Raw genomic sequence first — 26,143 nt, 5'->3', positions numbered from 1 at the left:
TGGTAACAGTTAATGTTCCCTAGGGTGCTGTAGGTTATTTAACCAAGTCACGGTGCAGTATTCCTTGTGAGGCTCTTTTGGGCAGAATTGTCCTGCAGTCTGGTATGGATGCTGCATCCACCTGCCTTAGAGAATGGAGACCAATCAACCAGGAGAGGGAGGCAGGCTGGCTACCCATCACACAGATTAAGTAGGCCAGTCAAACAACAGCTGCTCATGGACAGGACCATCATTCTTTGGGAAAAAGGAACTGATGGCTCTCACATACTACAGGACCAGAGTGGTATTTCATCACAAACCCAGGATATTGGGTATGTGGCTGACAGACCAATTCTACTTGGTTGTGACCCACGACCTAGTTAAGAAAACAGAAAATGGATGGGAAGAGCTATAGGGAAGGCCAATTTTCCACATTACAGAGATTAGGGTAAAGCTGGGAATGAAGTGTCTAACGTAGTTTCTCCTTCAACCAGAAAGAAGGCCAGCACCCTCCCAAACCTTGGCATTGCCTACACATGGACACTCTGCTGGGCACCTTCAAGGCCCTATTCCTCCCATTGTCTACACACTTCTGAAAGGCACATAATGAGGGGTCCTTTGTCCCAACAATGACAAAGACATAAGGACTTGGCCAGAATCCCCAACGTAAAGGAAAGGATATATCTCTGAGACACTGGTACTGAATGGCACCCAGGGAGAAATGACTTTGCAAACAGAAAGAAGTATTCATTGAAATGGAAATATGGAAGGACAAAGTGCTTTATCATTGATGAGAATGGAACAAAGATTAGAATGAGGTATCTAGAATGACAATTTCCTGGCAAGGTTCTGTTTAAGGAGTAAGAAACCCCTGTAACCAAAGAAAAACTAAACCTCTAAAGGGAAACTTCCTGAAAGCCCAGTCTGCAAGATGTCTGTGTATTTCCTTCTGAGAGGGGAAGCTTCTGGCCTTGGCTCTTTTCCCTGCCCTCCCCTACAGGAGATAGGGGCAGCAGAGATTCAGGGTTAGTGTGTCCATGTTCCAGGCTGTTGCTCAAATATTTGTTCCTGTGGTGCATTAAGTTTTGAAGGGCCACTATCTGTACTGACTGGGTCCTGAACATACCTCATATGTATGCATTATGTGCTCTTCAGAAACTTAGGCCAAACACTAAGTGCTCTCTGACAGCAGGGCAATCTTTCCTGTGGGATGTCAGAAACTACTCTTGGTTAGCACAGATGCAGTGTGAGAACTCACCACCACTCCCTGTGAGCTCACTGTGTGATTGACAGCCTCACTGGCCCACACAGCCTGCAAACAAAATCCCAGTTAGCAAATAGCAATGGGATGGGAATGGCTCTATGGACAGCCAAAGTTTCATATTAGATGAGAATGGAAGAAAGCTGAGAGGGAAATGCCTGCTTCCATTTGCCCTTGCCCCAGAAGTGAGGTCAGCTGCCTCCCAACACCTTTGGTCCTAGATACACACAGCTATTCTATGCTGGGTATTTTCCACTGACCTACATTGAATGTTGTCAATATAGATCTAGAAGGCATGTTGCAGGACTCCTATGGCCCAACATAGTCTACTCATCCAGAATCCTCAATTAAAATCAGAGGGAATTGCTCTGAATCATGGACCCTAATTGGTCCATGACAGATTCTAGTTTGAAAAAGAGTAAAATGGGGCACCTGGGTGACTCAGTCACTTAAGCCTCTGACTCATGGTTTCAGCTCAGGTCAGGATCTCGCAGTTCATCAGTATGAGTCCAACGTCGGGCTTTGTGCTGAGAGCTCGGAGCCTGGAGACTGCCTCAGATTCTGTGTCTCCCAATCTCTCTCATCCCTTCCCCCTGTGCTCTCTCTCTCTATTACCCTCAAAACTAAATATTTTTAAAAATTTGAAGACAAAAAGGATGGGGTCCTAGTTGGCTTAGTGGGTTAACCATCGGTTTATTGCTAAGGTCATGATCTCATGGTTTGCAAACTCAACCCCCACATCAGTTTCTCTCCTATCACCATGGAGCCTGCTTGGGATAATCTTTGTCTCCCTCTCTACCCCTCACCACATGCTCTCTTGTTCTCTCTCTCTCCCTCTTTTTCTCTCAAAAATGGAAATAAACACAGAGAGGAAAAGGGTGGAAATCAATACACAGAGGGACAGTGTTCCTATGAAAGATAAGAATGAGATAAGTCTGAGGATGAAATGACTAGTACAACTCCTGGCAAGCTGTGTCAGGAATAAGAAACACATATGGGCTAGGGCAAAAGAAAGCCTCCACTGTTTACAATGGGAGCCCTCATGGCAAGATGTCTGTATTCTTACTTGAGAAAGAGAAAGAAAGCCTTGGAATTCACTGTTTTTCCTTCCCATCCTATGAGTGGATGGAGGCAGCAGTGATTCAAGTGTAGGGGGTTTGAGCTCAAGTGTTTAGAACTGGGCTGTGGTGCAATAGTTCTTGAATGATCTCCTTCAGTGCTAAGCACGTCCTCGAGAATACTGCCCATGGGTGAACCAGCTGCTCTTCAGACAGAAAGCATCTGTAACAGCCAGGGAGAGACACAAGTTGTCTAACCTTCATTTCTTTAATCAGCCAGCCAAACACCAAGTACTCTCAGGAAGGCAATCTTTCCTTTGGGATATCAGAAACTGCTCTTGGTTAGCACAGCCCAGAGTCAGAGCTCATTGGGAATGGCTGGGCATTCACTATGTGGGGGACAGCCTCATTAGCCTTGCTTGGGACCCAAGACATAATTATCAACAAAGCCAGGGAATTGGAATGGCTACACACAGGACCAAAGGTTTTCATTTCAGCTGAGAATGGGATAACGCTGATAATGAATAGTCTAGCTCCATGTTCCTCTTGTCCCAGAAATAAGGATAGCTCCCTCCTGATACCTCTGACCCTGACTACACAAAAGCTTTCCTGCTGGGCACCTTGAAATGCCCGGGGCTTGTCTTTGTCAACAGAGTTCTGAAAGGCCATTTTTTTAGGGACCCTGTGGTCCAGCGTATTCCAGAGTGGCAAGAACTTGGCCAGACTCCCTAGTGAAAAGTAGAGGAAATGGCTCTGCGACACTGTACCTGAATGGACAACAGGGAGAACTGAGTTTGAAAAAGAGCCACAGGGTGGAGGAGAATACACAGAAGGCCAAAATTCTTTATTAAGAGAAGACAATGGGATATAGCAAAAAAAAAAAAAAAAAAAATGAAACGACTAGCACAATCTCCTGGCAAGATGGTTTTTGCAGGAGTAAGAACACTGTGTGAGCTTGAACAAACAGAAACCTCCTGCATTGTTCCTTCATAAGGAGATGGAAAGTTTCTGGCATTTGATTTTTTTTTTTTTGCCCTGTCCTCTGAGGTAGTCATGCTACACAGTTAGACTTTTCTGACTTGTGACTGACCCTCAAGTATTTGGAAAGTGGCTCTGTTGCCCTGGTCCTAGATTGGGCAGTTTCTGCATGTTCTGCAGGCCCTGAAGAAGACTGCAAATGGGTGGCCTGTCTGCTCTTCAGAATGAAGGCATCTGTAGCAGCCAGTTGTTGGCATTCTGATAACTATTCCCATGCCAACTCCAACCTTTCAAGCACCAAGTCATCAGTGATGGGGGTCAGTGTATCCATCTGTGTATCAGAAACTGAATGCTTTCAGATCGCATGGGAGCATCATGGAAACTTTCCACCAATGCCTGGTTTTTCACTGAGTTATTGGCAGGCTCACTGTGCCCAGTGGGAAGCAAGATATAATTAAACAAAGCACAAGGGATAGGGCACCTGGGTGGCTCAGTCAGTTCAGTGGCTGACTCTTGATTTCAGCTCAGGTCATGATCTCATGGTTGTGAGGTCAAGCCCCACACCAAGCTTTGTGCTCACAGCATGGGGCCTGCTTTGGATCCTCTCTCCTTCTTTCTACCCCTACCCCACTCATGCTCTCTCTCTCTCACTCTCACTCACTCAAAAATGAGCAATGTTTAAAACAGTTTAAAAAAAAAAGAAAAGCAATAATGAAATGGGAAAGGACACATGGAGGGCCAAAGTTCATCCTTTCCAATGAGAAAGGGATCAAGCAGAGAGTAGAGTGACTAGTATAATCTATTTGCAGCTGGCTGTCTTCAGAATAGGAAGCACCTCTGCACTGGGGAAAGGGAAAAACACCACTGGTTTTACCTGGAAGCCCAGTCCACAGGAAACCTTCAGCTGGAATTCAAATGAGAATGGGATACAACCGAAAATGTACAGTGTGGCTCAGTGTTTTCTTGTTGCAAGAGCAGGACTGTTTTTCTCCTAACTCCTCCGGGCCTGCCTACATGCAATCATTCCGTGCTGGGCCCCTTCAAATGCGCTAGGTGTCCTGATGTACTCATGGTTCTAAAACACATGTGGTGAGAGTCCCCATAGGCCAAAGTATCCCAGAGTCCAGAAAACTTGACGAAAGTCTTCAGTTAAAATGAGACTGAATTGGTCTTAAATTTTGGCCCCAAATGCCTACCAGAGGAGACACAGTGTGAACAAAAGACAAAAATGGACTTGGATAGATACAGAGAGGACCAAAGTTCTTTCTTCCAGAGGAGAATAGGATAAAGCAAAGAATGAAGTGACTAACATAATCTCAAGTGTAAGACATACCAATGGCTTAGGTCCAGGGAAATGTCCATTGACTACACCTGATGCCCCTACTGCAAGAAATATTCATCCAAAAGGTAGGTAAGCCAGGAATTCTTTTGGCCATGCCTTTTCTTCTGCCCTTTCCATCAAGTATAGATGCAATAGTCCTTCAGTGATTCAAGGTGAGTCTCCTTGAAGACCTTCAAGTCTTTGGAACCAGGCTCTAGAATCTTTGCTTGGCTCTTTGCCTGGAACCAGGCAGGAATCTTTGCCTGGGCTCTTTCTTCACTGACCCATGTCTGGGAGCAAACTGCCCACATGAGAGCCTTCTGCTTTTCAGAATGAAGGCAGCTCAATGAGCCTGGTGAGCATCACAATTGGGGTAAACATCCCAATGCCACCTGCAGCCTGTCAAGCACCACACTGTCAGTCAAAGGAGAGCAATTTTCTCTTTGGGATGTCAAAACTGATTGCTCTTGGTTAGTGCAGGCAGTCGTGGGGAGCTCTCCATTAATCCCTGAGTGCTTTTTATGTGAATGATTACACCATTTCTCCTGAGCATGACCCAAACCTCGTTAGAAAAACCGCAAGGGGATGGGAACATATGCAGGGCCAGAATTCTTTATTTTAGGAGAGAAGTAGGATATAGCTCAGAAGGAAGTGCCAAGCTTCATTTCCCCTTTCTGCAGAACTGAGGCTGGCTCCCTCACACTCCTCTGTCCCTGCCTACCTGCAAACATTCTGTGCTGGGCTCCTTCCAATGCCTTATGTTTTTTTAGCCAAGGTAAGGCCGAAAGGCAAGCCCTGTGTGTGGGCCCATGTTGCCAACTTTGCTCCAAGTTGGGAGGACGTGGCCCTACCCCCAACCTGACAAGAGAGGACATGGCTCTTATATTCTGGCCCTGAATGCCCACTGTGAATGCCTAGGTAGAAAAAGTGCCAGGGGATGGGAATGGGAGACATCAATGGCCCATGTTCTTCACTGCAGATTAGGACAGCATAATGCTAACAGTGAAATGAGTAGCTAACCTCCTTCTGGCCCCAAAAGGGAAGTCAGCCCCCTCCCAGCTGCTCTGGACTTAGCCTATGGGCAGAAATTCTGTTCTGGGCACCTTTCAATGCCTTAGGCCTCCCTTTGTCAACAGAGTTAGGAAAGGCAAGTCTCAAGGCACCCCCTTGCTCAACTTATCCCTGAGGAAGTTGAGCTCAAGGCGACTGTCCAGTTAAAAGTGAAGGAGATCTCTCTTGGACACTGGCGGTGAATGTCTCACAGAGAAGACCTAGTTTGAAAAAAACCATGATAGAAATGGATACATAGAGTGCCAAAGTTCTCCTTATCAAATGAGAAGGAAATAAATCTGAGAATGAAGTGATCAGCACACTCTTTTGGCAAGCTGGCTCTCTTGGGAATGAGGAACACCTCTTGGCTGAGGCAAAGGAATCCTCCATTGGTGACCCTGGCAACCGGTTTTGTAAGAATTCTTCCTGTGGGATGACAGAAAGGGATGAGAAGCTTCTGGCACTGAGTGGATTTCTTACCCTGACCTACAGTGGAGAGTCACCAAGCATTTTGTTGTAATGGGTTTTGACACTTCTGGGTTTGGAATCAGGCTCTGTGGGAGTATTCCTTGAACAGGCAATGTCCCGGCCACTTCTGGAAACTAAATGCCCATGTGATAACTGTTTGCTTTACCATATGAAGGCATTTCAAGCAGCCAGGGGAGGGAGGCAACATGGGTAACCCTCAAGGCCAAGCCCCACAAGGTCGGTCACGGTAGTTCATCATTAATTGGTGATACTAGAAACTAATTGCTCTAGGCTAGCATAGGATGGAGTGGGAGCTGGCCACCAATCCCTGGGCATGCGCTGTGTGAGTGAAAGCCCTACCACATTTCATTGTGACTCAAGACCTCCTTCAAAAATAGCTAGGGGATCTGAATGGATACATGGTGTGTCAAAAGTCTTCAATTCAGCAGAGAATAGGATAAAATGGAGAAGGAACTTACCAGCTCTGTTGCTCTTCTCCCTACGATGCTTCCTCCCAGTTCTCTGGCTTTGCCTATACACCAACATTTTGTTTGGCACCTGCATGTGCTCTGTCTTTTTCTTGTCAAAATATTTCCAAAAGGCAAGTCTCAAGAGGCTTTTTGCCCAACCTATGCCATAATCAGGATGTCTTGGCCAGGCTCCCCAACTAAAATGAGGGGACATTGCTGTTAGGTCTGGCCTTGAATTCTCTACAGTGGGGACAAAACAAGAGCAAGGGGGTGGGAATGGATACACAGAAAGCCAATGATCTTCATTTCACACGGGAATGGCATAATTCTGGGAATAAAGAGAATAGCACAATCTCCTGCCAAGCTCACTCTTTTCTGAAGGAACAAGCACAAATGGGCTGGGTAAATGGGAATCATCCATCTGCTGCTCCATCATGAGGAGCATAAGGAAAGCTGAGGGCAAAACACAAGCTAGTATTACCTAACCACCTCCAGGTAGGATATGTGTGACATTCCTCAGGCAATGCTGGCTCCCAAGGGCAAAGGAAATCACAGGAAACAAATTGTTAAAGTGATAGAGCACCCATCAATTGACAAGAATTTAGTAAGTTACAAGAAAAAGGCAGGGGCCTAATCTCCAGAAACCTACAGACTCAAGTTTCCTGGAACCCCAACATCACCCTGCCCTCCATAGTGATGTGAGGAACAAAGGCAAGAAGGAAATGGCATATAAAACTGAATTTCCTGGGGTGCCTCTGTGGCTGAGTCCATTAAGCCTCAGACTTTTACTCAGGTCACGGGTCACAATCTCACATTTTTGTGTTCCAGGCCCATGGGACTCTGTGCTGACAGCTCCCAGTCTGGAACCTGCTTCAGATTTTGTCTCCCTCTCTCTCTCTGCCAGAGAGCTGGGTTGCAAATTCCTTCTCTCTCTCGCTCGATCGCTCTCACTCTCTCACTCCCCTCTCTCTCAAAAAAAAATACACATTTTTTTAAAAAAATTAAAACTTCGTTTCCTGTCCCCTGCAACCCATTGAGAAATACTTGAGGGCAGAGTCCAATTGGCAGAGTCCAATGTTTCTCCAGAAACTCCCTTCTGTCTTAATGTAAATGTTTTGATAGAGGGAAAAACCTCTTTAGCTTGACAATAGCTAGGCCTCCAGTAATCTGTGAGTCCTTAGCATAGGAAAGTTTCCTTGTAAACTTGACATTTAACTTTACCTAGCCCAAGCCCCTGGTATTGAAACAGGCTTTCCTATATATGAAGGACCCAAAGCTAATATCCTCAATGGGAAAAAACTGAGAGCTTTCCCCCTAAAGTAAGGAACAAGACAGTGATATCCACTCTCGCCACTGTTTTCAACATAGTATTGGAAGTCTTAGCTTCTGCAATCAGACAACACAAAGAAGTAAAAGGCATCCAAATTGGCCAGGAGAAGGTAAAACTTTCACTCTTTGCAGATGACATGATACTCTATATGGAAAATCCAAAAGATTCCACCAAAAAACTGCTAGTATTGATTCATGAATTCAGCAAAGTTGCACGATATAAAATCAATGCACAGAAATCGGTTGCATTCCTATACACCAACAATGAAGCGACAGAAAGAGAAATCAAGGAATCGATCCCATTTACAGTTGCACAAAAAACCATAAAAAACTTAGGAATAAATCTAACCAAAGAGGTGAAAAATCTATACACTGAAAACTATAGAAAGTTTAGGAAAGAAATTGAAGAAGACACAAAAACGTGGAAAAAGATTCCATGCTCCTGGATAGGAAGAACAAATATTGTTAAAATGTCAATACTACCCAAAGCAATCTACATATTTAGTGCAATGCCTATCAAAATAACATAAGCATTCTTCACAGAGCTAGAACAAATACTGCTATAATTTGTATGGAACCAGAAAAGACCCTGAATAGCCAAAGCGATCTTGAAAAAGAAAACCAAAGCAGGAGGCTTCACAATCCTAGACTTCAAACTATACTACAAAGCTGTAATCATCAAGACAGTATGGTACTGGCAAAAGAACAGACAGATCAATGGAACAGAATAGAGAACCCAGAAATGGACCCACAAACGTATGGCCAACTAATCTTTGACAAAGCAAGAAAGAATATCCAAATAGAATTAGCACAGTCTCTTCAGCAAGTGATGCTGGGAAAACTGGACAGCAACATGCAGAAAAATAAACCTGGACCACTTTCTTACACCATACTTAAAAATAAACTCAAAATGGATGAAAGACCTAAATGTAAGACAGCAAGCCATCAAAATTCTAGAGGAGAAAACAAGCAAAAACCTCTTTGATCTTGGATGCAGCAACTTCTTACTCATCTCCAGAGGCGAGGGAAACAAAAACAAAAATGAATTATCGGGACCTCATCAAAATAAAAATCTGCACAGTGAAGGAAACAATCAGCAAAACTAACAGGCAACCGGTGGAATGGGAGAAGGTATTTGCAAACGACATATCAGATAAAGGGTTAGTATCCAAAGTCTATAAACAACTTATCAAACTGAACACCCCAAAAACAATCCCGTGAAACAATGGGCAAAAGACATGAATAGACACTTCTCCGAAGACATCCAAATGTCCAACCAACACATGAAAAAATGCGCATCACTCATCATCAGGGAAATACAAATCAAAACCACAATAGATACCACCTTACACCTGTCGGAATGGCTAAAATTAACTCAGGCAACAACAGATATTGGCAACGATGCAGAGAAAGAGGATCTCTTTTGCATTGTTGGTGGCAATGGAAGCTGGTGCAGCCACTCTGGAAAACAGTATGGAGGTTTCTCAAAAAACTAAAAATAGAACTACCCTACGACCATCAATTGCACTACTAAGCATTTATCCACGGGATACAGGTGTGCTGTTTCAAAGGGCCACATGCACCCCCATGTTTATAGCAGCACTATCAACAATAACCAAAGTATGGAAAGAGCCCCAATGTCCATCGATGGATGAATGGATAAAGATATGGTATATATATACACACACAGTGGAGTATTACTCGGCAATCAAAAAGAATGAAATCTTGCCATTTGCAACTACGTGGATGGAACGGGAGGGTATTATGCTAAGTGAAATTGGTCAGAGAAAGACAAAAATCATATGACTTCACTCATATGAGGACTTTGAGAGACAAAACAGATGAACATTAAGGAAGGGAAACAAAACTAATATAAAAACAGGGAAGCGGAAAAACAGAAGAGGCTCATAAATATGGAGAACAAACCGAGGGTTATTGGAAGGGTTATGGAAAGGGGGGTGGGCTAAATGGGTAAGGGACACTAAAGAATCTACTCCTGCAGTCATTTTTGCACTATATGCTAACTAATTTGGGTGTAAATTTTTAAAAATAAAAAATAAAATAAAATAATTTTAAAGGAAAATGTAGAAAGTAAAACAAAACTAATAGCTGTTGTTAGCTATAACAAAATAGTCAGTCCCAGATTACAGCAAAAGTGGCATTTAGAAGACAAATGCAAGATATTTACAAAGTACCTCAAAAAAATTTATGCTGTACCATTCTATGGCCTTCAAGCTATGCAGTCAATACATTAACAAATCTTTAGAGGGAATCTATTATGTGACAAACATGGTGTATGTGGCAGCTATATGTCTGCCTTTTTTTAATGAGTTTCATCTTTCTTACTGAGTTTCTTATAAACTTTGGAACATTCCCATATTCTGGTTAACTATTCTAAAATTTTAAATAAATTATGTTAAATGAAAAAAAGAACTGTTTCAAAATCTAAGCTGGGAATGATAAGTGCCATATACTTACCTCTGTAAAAACAACATTGTGGAGAACCATCTTTCAACTAACATCCTGTTACCATAAGTTCGAAGTTTTTCAAAACCTATTCTGGGTACTCTGTTAAACAAGTTGTGAAGAAACCACCTTTCAACTTAACATCTTCTTTCACTAAGTCAGGAGTGTTTGAAACCTGTGAGAGCTAGGATAGGGAATGTTCCCTACTCTCAACGCTGTGAAACAACATGGAGGAATAACCCATTTTCAACTAACATTTTGTTTCACTAAGCTTGTACTGTTGGAAAACCTATGCAGCAAACCAGAAGCAAAGTGCCATATACTTAACTCTGTGAATCAACACTGTGAAGAAAACACCTTTCGATTAACTTCTTGTTAGAAGACTTGAAAACATGAGAGGAACTATTGGGGATTAGAATATATGTCCTATATTCAACTCTAACATCTCTGTGGTGAAATCATTTAACTATCATCTTGTTTCACTAAGTTAGAGGTGTTTGAAAAACTAGGACTAGAAAGAAGTATAATGAAAGTGCCACATACACCAAGTCTGTGAAACAGCACTGTGGAAAACCATGTTTCAACTAACATCTTGTTTCACTGAGATAAAAATGTTTCAAAACCTATGTGGGGAACTATCAGAAGGGTGTCATATACTCAACTCTGTAACGACATTGTATAGAAAATTTCTTTCAAGTAACATCTTGTTTCACGAAAGTAGAAGTATTTGAAAACTTATGTGGGAAATCATAATGCAAGTATCATATACCCTACTCTGTAAAACAATACTGTGTTTCTGAAACCTGCCAACTAAAATCTTCATTCACCAAAGAAGTCTTTGAAACTCTAGACCTGGATACATAACAAAAGCACTGTATATTCAACTCTGAAACATCACTGTGGAGAAGCCATCTTTCAACTAACATCTTGTTTCTCTAAGTGAAAAAGTGTTTGAAAACGTATGCAGGGTCTGTAAGGAAAGCATCATAAATCTCTGTGAAAAGAACAATGTGGAGAAATGATCTTTCAACTAAAACCTTGTTTCACTAAGTTATGTGTTTGAAAATCTAGGCCCAGAAGAATGATGAAAATGCCATATACACGTCTGTGAAACAGCATTGTGGAAAAACCATGTTTGAACTAACATCTTGTTTCACGGAGATAGAAGTGTATGAAAACCTAGGCAGGGAACTATAATGAAAGTATCACACATTCAACTCTGTAAAGAACACTGTGAGAAAACCATCTTTCAACTAACATCTTTTCACTAACATTGAACTGTTGGAAAACCTATGCAGCAAACCAGAAGCAAAGTGTCATATGCTTAACTCTGCAAATCAACACTGTGAAGGAAACACCTTTCCACTAAAATCTTGTTAGAAGAGTTTGAAAACACGAGCAGAACTATTAGGAATGTGTCATATATTCAACTCAGAGTAACATCTCTGTGGCGAAACCATCTATCAACTAGCATCTTGTTTCACTAAGTTAGAAGTGTTTGAAAAACTAGGACTAGAAATATAACAAAAGTGCCACATACACAAGTGTGTGAAACAACACTGTAGTAAAACCATGTTTCCCTTAACATCTTGTTTCAAGGAGATATGTGTTTGAAACCTATGTGGGGAACTATCAGGAAGGTGCCATATACTCAACTCTGTGCAAAAAAACTGTATGGAAAAGTTCTTCCAAGCAACATCTTGTTTCACGAGAGAAATGTTTGAAAAACTATGTGGGAAATCATAAGGCAAGTACTATATACCCAACTCTGTAAAACAATACTACCTAGAAATCATCTGCCAACTAACATCTCCATTCACAAGATGTTAGGGGAAAAATGATTTCTGCACACTGTGGGTTTCACAGAGCTAAGTTTCCTTAAACACACCTGCAAAGGTGGTCAAATACTTCTACCCTTGTAAAGAAGATATTAATTGAAAGATGTTTTATCGACAGTGTTCTTTTACAGATTTGAGTGCATTCACTTAGAGTTCCCCCATAGCTTTTCAAACACTTCTATCTCTGTGAAACAATAGTTGAAATACTTAACACATCATGCTTCTAAAACACAACACAGCACACATATTCTACACATATAGCACATATTACACCTTCGCCACATGCACAGCACACATATCACACACACACACACACGTCATAGACCTCAAATACAAGAGTTACACCACACACAGAGCCCAAACACACCACACATTCACCACACAATAACCATATTATTATGACATTCATACACTCACACACACACCACCACAATAACCCCATATTTACATAGTCCCCACACAGACACTACACATCCCACACATACACAGTGCACAGAGACACACCACTAATACACCACAAACACACCAAAACTATTCCACACACACTCCACAGATATACCACTCTCAACACACATAAAAAACCTTCACATACCACATATATACCACACAAACACATTCACATACCATACATCCCCAGACACCCCATACAGCACATATATATCCCATGTATATCACACATAATCACTCATTCCAAACACAGACACACACCACACATCCTTATGCACATGACAAACATACACCACACCCCTCAAACATATCCTGTAAACACACACCCTTGCTGCACAGAAAGCACCTAAACATAAACACATCTCACACAACTACACATATCAAAATTCCATAAGAAAAATATACCACACAAATCTACCACATGCAAATCAACACACAACACATACAGTACTGCCATATCTCCCATATATCTCCCAGACAACCCACATATCATTTACAGACCACACTTGTAATGCACACACACACAAAACACATACATGACACATGCACTACACAACACCCACACATAAAATAACAATACATGCAACACAACCCACACTCAACAGATACACCACACATACCCCACTTACACATCACACACAAATGTACCACATACACACCACAAAGACTGTACCTACTCACCAGACACATACAACACAAACCAGAAACACCAGAAACAACACCACAAAACACAAATCAAATACATACCATGGAAACAACTTCCATGATCATGCAGATGCCACAAACAATATACACACACACTACACAACACACATATGCCAAATGTACACCCTATATAACAAATGCACAACAGACATATACTATACCCTACATGTTTACCACACAAACTATACATATAGCACACAGAGTTAATATATATACTCCAAAAACACAAAGCCTGCCATAATCACAGCCCCCACACAGAAATCAGAGGCACACTACCCATATTCCACTCACATTCATACACCACAGACACCAGTCACAAACCACACATATACATCACTCACACACAGATGACACATGCCCCAAACACAACGTTGTTACACTATTCCATACAGATACCACACACACCATATATACCACATATACACACCACACATAAGCCACACACATGACATACAAACCACACTCACCACACGCAGCATACATATTCCACACAAACTTCCACATGTATTTGCTACAAACAACACATAACCACACAAACACCACACATACATCACTGGCCACCACACGTACACCATGCATATATTACCCACATGTACTACCCACAACACACAAAATGTACATACACCACACAGTCACCATACATACCACACTCACCACACATGCAACACATAGACATACAAAACAGAAAATTTGTAACCAAAACATACTACACACACAGATTGCATGCAGATACCTCATAAACACCACAAAGACCACACATGTCACATACACCACACACCACACATACGCCACACACACACCTGATATGCCACACATTAGCCACTTAAGCCTTACACATATGTGAAAAGCTAACCCCACATGTATCTCACAAATACTACACATACCACAATCAATCCATACACACAGCACATATGCATCATGCCTATATTATACACATACACAAATACGCATACCACAGAACCCATAGAGCATATGGAAATGATACGCTCAACACACACAGCACCACCACACAATGCATACCACACATATTCAGGCACTAACCACACATGTAATGCACATACATCACAAACAGCCTCACACCACACAAACACCACAGCTATCACAAAATATGAAGCAAACACAGACATCAGATATACATCACACTCATAATAAATTACACAAAAACTACACACACAAATCTGTCACACTCACAACACACATACAGCACACACAACACAAACTGACACACCATGCTACAAATATACCAGTGACACACACAAAACAGATATTCCACAGACTCCTCAAATATAGCACTTAAACACAAGTAGAAACAAAGGAAAAGGGCATACACTGACACCACACGTATATCAAATACACACCACACATACCTCACACACATACAGAACACTCAAATAACAAACTCCACACGATTCATACATACCACAGTATACTGCAAATCATACCACACATACACCCACACATTATAGGCAAAACACACATACACTGCACACACAGAGACAACCCAAATTTAATGCACACATATCATACTTACACCACACAAACACAACACCAAATACACACCATGCACACACAGCACAAGACCCTTCACACACCATACCACTTCACTCCACCCCACCACTCACATGCTGTAAACCACCAGAAATATATTTTACACACATCACAAATAACACACAAAAACACCACCCAAGGATCGCATATATACCGCACACTTCACATAAGCTACACATACACCACCTACACCCAATACCCACACCACTCATATGTTGCACATAAAAGACACATACACATCATGTGATGTCACTTATACTAAACACAAAGTACATAGAAAACAAACACATAAAATACATAAATTACACATAACCATAATACATACATCACACCACACATGCACCACAAATATATGCACATACACCACAGACACTCCGTATATATCCCCCCACACATCACAAATGCACTGCTCATACCATACTACATTCCTTAGAAAAACACATACACCACACACACACCAAACATATACCTAACCTACATCACATAGATACCCCCCCACACACACACCACATACATGCCATATCCACCTTTCATATCAAACATTTATCACATAAACCCACACAGATATTACACACACTTTCACTCATACCTACCATGCATACAACACACACACACAGGCATACTATACATATACCAGAAACACACCAATGTATACCACACACATACTGTATATTATACCACATCAGCAATCATAACACATTCTCACTGGGTACATTGCACACAGAAGACGTATACAACACATACCACATATATACCAAACATTTACAAGATATATAACACACAAACACCACCTATACACACCAAAAGCACACCACCCATATACTATACACAATTCAGAGCAGCAAATTGGTATAACATCAACACTACACATGACCACACATAATATGTATGACACACACACCATACTTATACCACACACATAACACATACAACAAACACCACACACAATATGCATGCCACCTAAATACCACGTAAACACACACTACACATGGAAAAAAAGCACACCAGAGATATGCCATAATCACAACTCATATACCTTATATACATCACACATGAACCCATATAAACCATTTGTGTACTGCTGACATGCCACACACAACCCACACACACCACACAAATACCATAACCACACACACCCCACACATATCATACATAAAACACTCTTCCTACAACCATTCCAAACAGATACCACACACACGACGCACATCCAAAAAACACACAAACCACACATATTCCGAATAAGAGCTATCACACTGACACACCGCACATACATCACACAACAACCACATTCAGAACATTTACTCTGCACATACATCATACCCAAAAACCTTACCACACATGTCGTACTTATACACACCACACACGTCACATATACACCACACCTACATTTCACGCATAAACATTCCACACACACACACACACAACAGGAGAACCCTTACACCATGGACATACCACACACATACCACATAGTCTGCCTTCACACGACACACACCAAAAATATACCAAACGCACACCCTGCTTATATACAACAAACCACCACACATACACTACACATACAGCGCATATCATATCAGCACCATATGTACAGCACACATATGCCACAAACACACACAAATACATTAATACTCAAATATAACACACACTACACAGAGATACCACAAACACACCACATATTCACCACAAAGTAACCACATACTAACAGCATTCACAAACATACACTCACCACACAATAACCACATATTTACATAGATCCACACACATACACCACACATGCCACACAACACCATGCACACAAACCATACATACACCAGAAACACATCAACACTATTCCATACACACTCCACAGATACACAAATCCCTCAACACACATACAACACACACACACCACACATATACCACACACATACACAGTGTATATATACCACAGACCCCATACAGCACATATACATCCCACATATACCACACGTAACCACTCATTCTAAACACAGACACACACACCAGATTCACATCAGACACACACCAAACATGCACACATGCCAAACATATGCCACACTTCTCAAACATATCCTGCAAACACACACCCATGCCCACACCACACAGAAGGCACATACAAGATATATACACCCTACACAACTACAAGTACCACACTTTCATAAGACAAATATACCACACATATCTACCACATGCAAAATAATACACAAGAAATCCAGCTCTGCCACACCACCCATATACTACAAACACACCCCATCTACGATTCACAGACCACACCTGTAATACACACACACAAAACACATACATGACACATGCACAACACAAACCCCACACATAAAATTACCATACCCACAACACAACCCACACTCAACAAATACACCATACACACACCACTTACCACACATCAAATACAACACAGCATACATACAACAGAGACTGTACCTACTCATCACACACACACAACATAAACCAGAAACACCACAAAACACAAATCAAAAATATACCACGGAGACAACCACCATGATCACGCAGATGCCACACTCAATGCACACACACACTACATACAACATACATATGCCAAATATATAACAAACATACAGCAGACATATACTACACCCTCCGCACCCAGACCATATGTTTACCACACACACAAACTATGCATAAAGCACACACTGTTAATATATATATACTACACAAACACAAAGCTTGCCAGAAAACACAGCCCCCCCACAAACACCACAGACCCACTCCCAGTACCCATATTCCACACACATATGTACAACACACAAACACTACTCAGACACCACACATAACACTCACACAAATGATACGTGCCCCAAACACAACATAGCTATACTATTCATACATAACACATGTATAACACACTTGCACAGCACACACAAATAGAAGTATAAAAACACAATGCCACATAAAAATCACACACACAACCTGAACCCATGCACCATGTTACACTGCACATACTGCACAATGACACTCTACACACACAGCACACAAACCACACATAGACAACACACCCACATAAAACATATGCCACACACACTGCACATACACACAGCACACACAAAACACACATATATTCTGTGCACATATAAGTCAAGCATACACCATACACACAGCACATACAACACACTTTGACCACACACATCACATATACATTAAACATACAAGAGACATATTGTAGAAACAGACACGACACCACAAAAGACGTGCAACACTTACATGACACACACCACATGCACTACAATTTCAACACATACGTGTTACACATATACCACACACATACCTCACATGCAACAATCCTTTCCATACAGACACCACACACACCGCATATACCACATACACACCAAACATAAACCACACACATAACAAACCATTCTCACCACACACAGCACACATGGTCTACAAAAACTTCCACATGTAACTGCCATACACAAACAACACATATCACAGAAACACCACACATATACCATGTTTGTATTACCCACATGCACCATAAACAACACACAAAATATACATACACTGCACACTCATCATACATGCCACACTCACACACAACACCTAGAAGACACACAGGAAACATCACACATTCACTGCACCCATGTGTATACCACACACAAAACATAGACCAGCTATTAACCAAAAATATACTACACACACAAATAGCATGCATATACCTCATATACCCAACAAAGTCCGCACATGTCACACTCACCACACACACAACACACATATACCTGATACATGCCACACATTCACCACTCAAACTCTACACACACATGACAGGCCAACACATGTATCTCACAAATACCTCACATATCACACTCACTCCACACACACACCACACACACATAACACAAGCACCATGCCTATATTACACACACAATATCCACAAACACACCCAGCACACAACCCATAATGCACTCACCACAAACGCCACCCACACACAATACATACCACACATACACAAGTACCAACTACATATATAACACACATATAATACACACACTCCACACATACACCACACACACTACACCTATTGCAAAAATGCCAAACACACATACTGTACAGTTCACACACATAATATACACCACACAAAACCACACCCCATATAGTATACACATAAACACATACAAAATAGATGACACATAACACACATAAACACAAATAAGTCATAATCTACACCACATAAAAACACACATATGTCTCTTACACTAATAGCAAACATACAGCACACACACCAAAGACACACAACACATATAACACACAAACACTCACACACACACACACCATACCACAAATATACCAGGAACACACACAAAACTGATACTCCACAGACCCCTCACATATAATACACACCCAACACATGTAGAACCAAAGGTAAAGCACAGCACAGATCTACCAACAGACAACATACACCACACACAAACATCACAAAAACACCATATATATACCACATACACAACACAGATATAACATGCCCATGCAATACATGAACACACACAACACACAAATTATAAACGGCATGAATATACCACACACACTACCAGCCACAAACACACAAACACCAGACATTTCTGAAAAATACACTGCACATGTCCACTCATACAATACACTCAAAACCGTTCTAACACATATACACACACACTCTGCATTAGCACACACATCACACACCACATTAGCCGCACAAAGACTACATACACACATATCACACATACACAATGCACAACATACATACATTACACACACCACATATACACTGCATACTCACCATGCATATACCATAAACATATCCAACACAGATCATACATGCCCCACACACCCACAGTTATACCCCTTCAAACAGTATTACCACACTCAATACATATACACCACACACACCAAACATATACCACATATACAGAAGACACATGCCGTTTCCTCCACACATAAACTATGCATATACCACAAACTTTGCACTTACAGACATAAACATGACACATAATCCACACACCTGCACCACACCTGTGCCACTTAGCACACACATACTACAAACACATACCTCACATAACACATTACCACACAAATGCATCACATATACATCACATACACACTGCACAGATATCTTCCAAAATTTACTACACACATACAACACACACACAGAAATACATCCCACACATATACCACACAAATACACTCCACATACACACCATACACACACCACACACACCACACTGATATTATACAAACTCGACCCATATGCCACACCACAAAACCACAGATGCACCACTGACAAAAAAATGTCATAGACCACAAATGATCATATATTACATGTGGAGTATACAAAAATGACACATAAATCACAATCTCAACACATATATCACACTTTCCACACAAAAACACATACACCACCTATAAACCACTGACACACATACAGAACAGACAAATGCACTAAACCACAACCACTACAAAAGTCTACACACACACCACACATGTACCCCCTGACACACACCACAGACACCACACACACCTTGTGATTACCTTCCTGAAACTGCATTGCTCAAGGTCTTTCCTGAAGCCTTTCACATACATATGAGTGGAAATTTGTTGAAACATTCTTTATTAGTGTGTGTTGGGAAAGCTCGTATGGCAGAAGTGTAGTCTCATCACTTGAACATAACTAGATAACTAGCAAATCATTCTAAATACCCTGGAAATCAACTTGAAGACTGGCAGAACAAAGACCACAACTACAGGGACAGAATAAGCCACATCAGAAAAGGTAGAAAGAGCAGAGAGGTGGTTTAGGGAGAAATAGATCAATGGTGCCACAGAGGAGAGGGAGCCTTCATTGGGGAAAAGGGTGAGAGAGAGAGGAGCACACAGAACACAAGGTGAACATTTCCCCAAAGAACCATGAAAAGATGCTCATCACTCCTCATCAGGGAAATACAAATCAAAACTATAATGAGATATCACCTCACACCTGTCAGAAGGGCTAAAATTGATAACAAACAACAGGTGTTGGCAAGGAAGTGGAGAAAGGGCAACCTTCTTACACTGTTGGTGAGAATGCAACTGGTGTAGCCACTCTGGAAAACAGTACGAAGTCTCCTTAACTGTTAAAAGTAGGACTACCATGGGACACCTGGGTGACTCAATTATGTGTTTGACTCTTGATATCTGCTCAAGTCAGGATCTCAGAATCATGGGACTGAGCCCTTGTTGGGCTCTGAACTGGCAGTGTGGAGTTTGCTTGGGATTCTCTCTCTCTCTCTCTCTGCTCCTGGCCCCTCTCTCTGTCTCAAACAAATTAATTAATTTAAAAGAATTAACCTTTAAAAAGTAGAACCACTTTATGATTCAGCAATTGAACTACTAGGTATTTACCCAAAGGCTAAAAAATACCAATTCAAAGGGATACACGCACCTGATATTTTTAGCAACATTATGAACAATAGCCAGTTATGGAAAGGGCTTAAATGTCCATTGACTGATGAATGGATAAAGATGTGGTATCTCTATATCTATATATCATCTATATATCTATATATTTATATCTATATATCTATCTATAGGTAGACAGATACAATGGAATATTACTTATCCATGAAAGTGAATGAAATCTTGTCCTTGGCAATGATGTGGATGCAGCTAGAGAGTATTATACAAAACAAAGTCAACCAAAGAAAGACATACCATATGATTTCACTCATATGTGGAATGTAAGAAACAAAACAAATGATTATGGGGGGGTGATAGTGTCAAACCAGAAAATGTAGTCTTAACTACAGAGAACAAACTGGTGGTTAACAGGGGGGAGATGGGTGGGAATGGATTATATAGGGGATGGGGATTAAAGAGTACACTTTGTGATATGCACTGGGTGTTGTATGGAAGGGTGGAATTACTGAATTCTACACCTGAAACTAATATTACACTGTATGTTAATTAACTGGAATTTGAATAAAAACTTTAAATAATATTCTCTATTAGCCCTAGGGAAAGGCCCCATGCTGAAGTGCCTAAAGGATCAGTGGGCTTCAAGTGACATTCTTGTCCCTCATAGACTTATATAGTAACTCCCCAAGACCTGTGTAAACACTTGTGCTTTGCTGAAAGTACCCTTTGCTCCAAGAAGGTTTCCAAAAGCTTCTTGGGAATAGGTAGTCATGAGTATTGTTAAACCCTTGTGTAGAAGCATTAGGAAATGGCCTAGCATTCAGTGCCTAAAAGTACAGTGTGATAATGCATTCTTCTTGTAGATGTAAGTTTATATCTAGTAGAACTTTTGTTTAAACCCTCTATATTCGCTAATTGTGAATTAACTTCTCATAAACATCCAGTTAGAAGTGTGCTTACATGCATCTGTAAAATGCCCATGTATGGAACTGACTGAAACAGCTGTGTTCTAAATGAGGATTTCAAATTCCATTTAAACACATATAATCACAAGTGATCTTAAACTTGTTTGTATAAGCTCTATGGAAGGGGCTTTTATTGAAGGGCCCTACCATGCTGCTTTTAATACATCTTTCATTTGCTTTCTCATGTACATATGTTTATGTCTTTTGTTTAAAATCTCTTAAAATTCCAAAGGGAATGGCCATGCACTTAACTGCCACAAACACCATTGTAGCTAAGGCATCTTTGAGTTAGCTTTAGATTCTTCAGATTCATCCACTAAGAAGTGTGTTTCAATCCTTTTGAATAATCACTAGAGAATGTACAAGTACTAAACTGATACAACCATGTGCTCAGTAAATTCTCCAAATATTTTTTTTAATTTTTTTTCAACGTTTTTTATTTTTTTTATTTTTGGGACAGAGACAGAGCATGAACGGGGGAGGGGCAGAGAGAGAGGGAAACACAGAATCGGAAACAGGCTCCAGACTCCGAGCCATCAGCCCAGAGCCTGATGCGGGGCTCGAACTCACGGACCGCGAGATCGTGACCTGGCTGAAGTCGGACGTTTAACTCACTGCGCCACCCAGGCGCCCCTCTCCAAATATTTTTAAAATACATGCAGTAACAAGTGATATTAAATATCTTTGCATAAACACCTATACTTAATGACTTAAAACTAACTTGTTTCAAGACTCGTAAATGACTTTCAATACATGCAAATAAACTCATTGAAACCCTCTACATGAGGAATACGAAATGGCCAAGTGCTTAACTGCTTAAAAGTACAGTGTTCTCCACAGAGCTTTCATGTAGGGATTCACATACATGTAAAAAGACCATTGGTTTACTCCTTATTTGCAAGAGGGAAATGACCATGTGTTTATCTTCCTAAAAGTAAAGGCTCTGTTTCAAGTGGCTTGCATAGGTCTCTTACAGAAAAGAAGTGCTTAGAGTAAAGCACTAGAGAATGCACATGGCCTTAACTCCTTGAATCTGCAGTGTGCTTACATTCAGTTAACATTTTAGGTCAATGTACGAAGAAGTGCTCCTAACCCCTGTGTATACAAACTAGGAAATGGATTACTGCTTAACTGTCTAAAATTATTCATTGCTGAAAGTGTCTTACATGTAGCTTTTCACATACATCTCATTGAAACATTTGTTGAAAAAGAGTGTATGTTAGCAATAGAAATTGCCATGTGCTTCATTGCCTAAAACTGCAGTGCTTCAAGTCGCTTTCATTTCCCCCTTTAAAGTTTTTTTCATTTTTTTATTATTCCTCAAATTCCACTTAAGATACACTGTTATATTAGTTTCAAGTGCACAATAGAGTGATTCAACAATTCCATATAGGCAACCCAGTGTTCATTACGACAAGTGCATTCCTTAATCCCCAACAACTATTTAACCCACCCCTCTATCCCTTCCCCTCTGGTAACTATTTGTTTTCTATAATTTAGAGTCTATTTCTTGATTTCTCTCTCTTTTTCTTTCCCCTTTGTGTGTTACTTATATTTGTTTCATGTAATCTCTGTCTATGCACTTATCTTTTTCTTTCATTGGGGATAAATTTGTCTTCTCACTTTCTCTAAGTCTCAATGCCTGTCTGTAAAAAAATATATATGTTAGCAATACAAAACAGCCATGTGCTTAACTGCCAGAAGCAACGCTCTACCTGAAGAATTTTTGAGTTAGTTTCACAGACTTTTCCAGGAAATAGTGTGCTTAAGTAATTCCATGTAAGAAGTAGGAAATGCCTATGAGCTTAAGTACCTAAGAGAGCTGTGTGTTCCATGAGTATTTCATTAACTTTAAGTTCATGTAGTAGCAAGTCCTCCTAAACTTCTTCATGTGAGTAGAATGGAAGGGCTTTATGCTTAACTGCCCAAAATTACACAGTGTGTAAGAGGTCTTGAGGGACAATTTGGACGTTGGGACAAGAAGTATTCCTTAGCCCTCCTGTATAAGCTCTAGAGAATGGCCGTGATCATAAGAGCCTGAAATTGCAGTGTGCTTAAGGCAGATGTCAATTAGTGTTTCAGATAAATGTAGTAAGGAGTGTTCTTAAACTCTCTCTCTGTAAACTCTATGTAGGGGCTTTGGGCTTAAGTGTCTGAAACTCCATTGTGCTTATAGCATCACTCATGTAGCCATTGCATACATATCATAGGCTCTTTTGCTATATCACACTATAATAGTAGAAAATGACCATGTTCTTAACTGCCTAAAACTACCTGATACTTCAGGTGTTCTTCATGTAGTCTCATAGGAACTTTCATTGAAACACTATATTAGCAAGGGAAAAGCCACGTGCTTCTCTGCTGGACTATGCTGTGCTTCAAGCGTAGTTCAAAACGCTATTTGGATACACACAGTCATAACTACTCTGGTGTAGAAGCAGTGGAAATGCCCTTGCTCTTAAATATGTACACTGTGGTCAATGCATCTTTTGTGTCACTTATAATGGATATCTAGTATAAACTTTTGTGTAAACCCTCTTTATAATATAGCCTTAGGAAATCCTTTTGTGTTTAACTGAAGATAAAAGACTGTGCTTTAAGCACTTTTGAGTTAGCTTCTTGGGTTTATCCAGTAAGAAGTGTGGTTAAATCCTGGTAATCACTAAGGAGTGCCCATGTGTTTAACTACCTGAAATACCTGTGTTCTCAATGAGTTTTCCAAATGACTACTAAATACAAGTGTTCTTAAACTTCATTATATCAACAACAGGGAAGAACCTTCTGTTTAAGTGCTTAAACTACACTGTACTTCAGACATCCATTATCAGCCTTCACATTCATCTCATAGGAAATTTTGCTGAAACACTGTATTAGCAGTAAACAATGGCCATGTACTTGACTGTCAAAAACTGTACTGTTTTTCATGCTTCTTGCATGGACCCATCATTTAATAAAAAGTGCTCCTTAAGTGTACTCCATAAACATTAGAGAAATGCCTTCTCTTAAGTTTATTTATTTTGAGAGAGAGAATAAGCTAGGCAGGTGCAGAAACAGAGACAGAATCCCAAGCAGGCTCCACACTATTGGTACAGAGTCTGATGTCTTCAGCATTGTAGCCATGCACTGAAAAAAAGTTCTCGGACACTTTGAACAGATGTGCAGGGATGCCTCTTTTAGCAAAACAGCAGCAGCAACAGCAAACTGTTCATAGTCTTTATTTCATGTTCCCTTGGTATAAAGATCAAATAATGTCAAATCTTGAGAAGAAAACAAAAATCCTCCAGACAGACCAAACACACATCTGGTATTTACATGAAAGCATGCAGGGAAGATGTGCAGTCTCAAGGACTGCTAGGCAATTCCAGTGGGTCTGTTCCTTAACTGGCTCCTGGAGCTCATGGGGCTCCAGATCTCATAGTGCTATGGCATTTGACAGCCTTGAGACCAGAACATTGCTGACATTTCATCAGTTACCCCATTCACTTTCCCAGACCTTACAATATACTCTCTAAAAATAACTCCACCCCCCCTTTTGTTTTTCATTAGCAAGACCAGGAGTTGTCATGGAAGTGGTGAGCATCTGGGTATTGGTGAAGAACACTTTGGGTGACTTGTTAGAGAAGCAAAGAGACATCACCATTTTGAGAACTGTAATAAAAAACAAGATTATTTCCATAATTTGGCTATTGTTGAAAGTGCTGCTATAAACATTGGGGTACAAGTGTCCCTATGCATTAGCACTCCTGTATCTCTTGGGTAAATTCCTAGCAGTGCTATTGCTGGGTCATAGGGTAGATCTAGTTTTAATTTTTTGAGGCATCTCCACACTGTTTTCCAGAGTGGCTGCACCTGTTTGCATTCCCACCAACA

Source organism: Lynx canadensis, chromosome A3 (genome assembly GCF_007474595.2).
Source record: "Lynx canadensis isolate LIC74 chromosome A3, mLynCan4.pri.v2, whole genome shotgun sequence".
Taxonomy (NCBI): Eukaryota; Metazoa; Chordata; class Mammalia; order Carnivora; family Felidae; genus Lynx; species Lynx canadensis.
The sequence above is the reverse complement of the archived record's forward strand: the minus strand, read 5'-3'. Positions refer to the sequence as shown.